Source organism: Triticum dicoccoides, unplaced genomic scaffold (genome assembly GCF_002162155.2).
Source record: "Triticum dicoccoides isolate Atlit2015 ecotype Zavitan unplaced genomic scaffold, WEW_v2.0 scaffold64680, whole genome shotgun sequence".
Taxonomy (NCBI): Eukaryota; Viridiplantae; Streptophyta; class Magnoliopsida; order Poales; family Poaceae; genus Triticum; species Triticum dicoccoides.
The window spans coordinates 36,181-38,707 of NW_021288816.1; positions in this window are offsets into that span (position 1 = coordinate 36,181).

A 2,527-nucleotide genomic window follows, 5' to 3' on the forward strand; every position below is an offset into this window, starting at 1 on the left:
GTGTGATCATGTTAGAGATGCTCTGTAGTTTTAGGACTAGTCTCCGGTGCCGTCTGGCCTTAAGCCAGATTGAGTTAGGTTTCTTTCAAATGTTGTCTGTTAGGATTAGTAGGTCTGCTCGTCGTCGGCATGTTTTGGGTGCTACTGGTGGTTGCCGACGCGCCCCGGTCCGCTGGATGTGTGTAATCGTTTGCTCACTTTCATCATTAGTAGCTTTGGTTCCCGGAGAATTCACCTATTCCTAAATGACTGACGACACATGCGGTTTCATGAGTTGGAACGTGAGAGGGCTCAACTCGTCGACGAGGAGAGCCACGGTTAGTGAGCTAGTTAGTGCCCTGCGCCCGGCGATCCTCTGCCTGCAGGAGACAAAGATCGACACTTGGTCCCCCAGCTTGGTGCGTGACATTGGTGGGCATGCTCTAGACGGCTGCGCTGTCCTACCGGTGATCGGCACCCGCAGTGGTGCGGCCATCTTCTAGGATTCCACCATCGCTAGCATTGCCACGCATAGCATTGGGCTCTTCTCCATCATGGTGATCGTCACGCTGCTGTGCTCTGGCACATCGTTTTGGCTAACAACGGTCTACGGACCGGCTGATGAAGCAAGAAAAGATGTCTTCCTGCTCGAGCTTGCTGCAGCTGCTCCTCCCCCGACCATCCATGGGTGATCAACGGTGATTTTAACATCATATACGAAGCCAGAGATAAGAACAACTCCAACCTCAACAGGCGGCTCATGGAAAAGTTTAGAGCAGCGACAGATCAGGCCGGCCTAAGGGAGATAAAGTGCAAAAACAGGAGATTTACGTGGAGCAATGAGCGCCAAAACCCTACGTTAGTGAGCATCGACAAATTTTTCTGCAACATGGACTGGGAGTTCCCAAACCATACTTTGACTGCGGCATCCACGGCTTGCTCGGATCACTGCCTGCTCCTGCTTACAAACGCCGCCTCGCCTCGTCGCAAAGCCAGATTCAGATTTGAGAGCTTCTGGCCTCGCTTCCCCCGTTTCCAGGAAACGGTGGCTCGGGCCTGGGAGAGGCCTGTCAACCATGACTGCCTGTTTGTGAGGTTTAAGACCAAGCTTCAGAGAACCGCTTCTGACCTGAAGATCTGGGGAAAGACGCTGTTGAGCGACGCAAAACTTCAGTTCCACTTGGCATCCGAGGTGGTGCTCCGTTTCGACGTGGCCCAGGAGAGAAGAGTTCTGACCCAATCTGAATTTCACCTCAGGAAGCTGCTCAAGTTGAAGATCATGGGCCTCGCGGCACTGGAGCGTGCCAGGAAAAGACAGGCCTCCCGTGTTACATGGCTGAAGGCCGGTGACGCCAAAACCGCTTTCTTTCAGGCCAAAATCAGCTCGCGAAGATGGAAAGATTTCATTCAGCAGCTACAGGGGGACGACCTGATTGCCACAACCCACGAAGACAAGGCGAAGATGATTCAGGAGCACTTCCAGCAGCTCTTGGGGACAAGGAAAAACAGAGAATGCACGATCAACTGGGACGCGATCAACCTGCCGGTGCTGGACAACAGTGGCCTTGACAATCCTTTCACCGAGGCTGAAATCTGGGCGGCTGTGTGCTCGTCGCCGGTGGAGAAGGCCCCGGGGCCAGATGGGTTCTCTGGGTCCTTCTACAAACCTTGTTGGCTGACGATCAAGGACGATCTTGTGGCTGTTTTCAACAAGTTCCACCGCCTGGCTGCTGGGGATTTTGGGTCGCTGAACAGAGCGCTGATTGCTTTGCTCCCAAAGAAGGATGGGGCAGTCACAGTGGGAGACTTTCGGCCAATTAGCTTAATACATTCCATGGCGAAGCTGATTGCCAAAGTCCTCTCCCTGCACCTGTCAGAAGTCATCGATCAGCTCATCTCCCCTGCCCAAAGTGCCTTCCAAAAGAAGAAGGGAATCCATGACAGCTACCTCTTCGTTCAGAACATGGTGAGGATGCTCCACCGCAAGCACAAGCCGACACTTCTTCTGAAGCTGGACATAGCAAAAGCGTTTGACGGCATCTCTTGGGAGTATCTTATGGAGTTAATGCAACGACTCGGTTTCCCACCGCGGTGGAGAGATTGGGTGGCGTTGCTCCTCTCCTCGGCTTCCTCAACCTGTCTCCTCAACGGCGCGGAGGGAGCCATCATCCAGCACCAGCGTGGCTTACGGCAAGGCGACCCGCTGTCCCCTTTCCTCTTTATCCTCGTGATAGATCCTCTTCACCGCCTGATCGCCGCGGCCACGCGAGCCGGCGCCCTCGCCCCGCTCCCAACGGGTGTGGTGGGGCTGCGGGTTAGCTTATATGTGGATGACGCTGTCGTTTTCGTCAACCCAAGTAGACAGGATGTGGATGGGCTCATGGAGCTGTTGCAGGGTTTTGGCAAAGCGACGGGGCTGAACCTGAACCAGGCGAAATCGACCGTGGCACCCATCAGGTGCTCTGGCATCGACCTGCAGCACGTTTTGTAGAATTTTGGCGGGCAGATCATGGGCTTCCCCATTAGATATCTCGGCATCCCGGTGTTT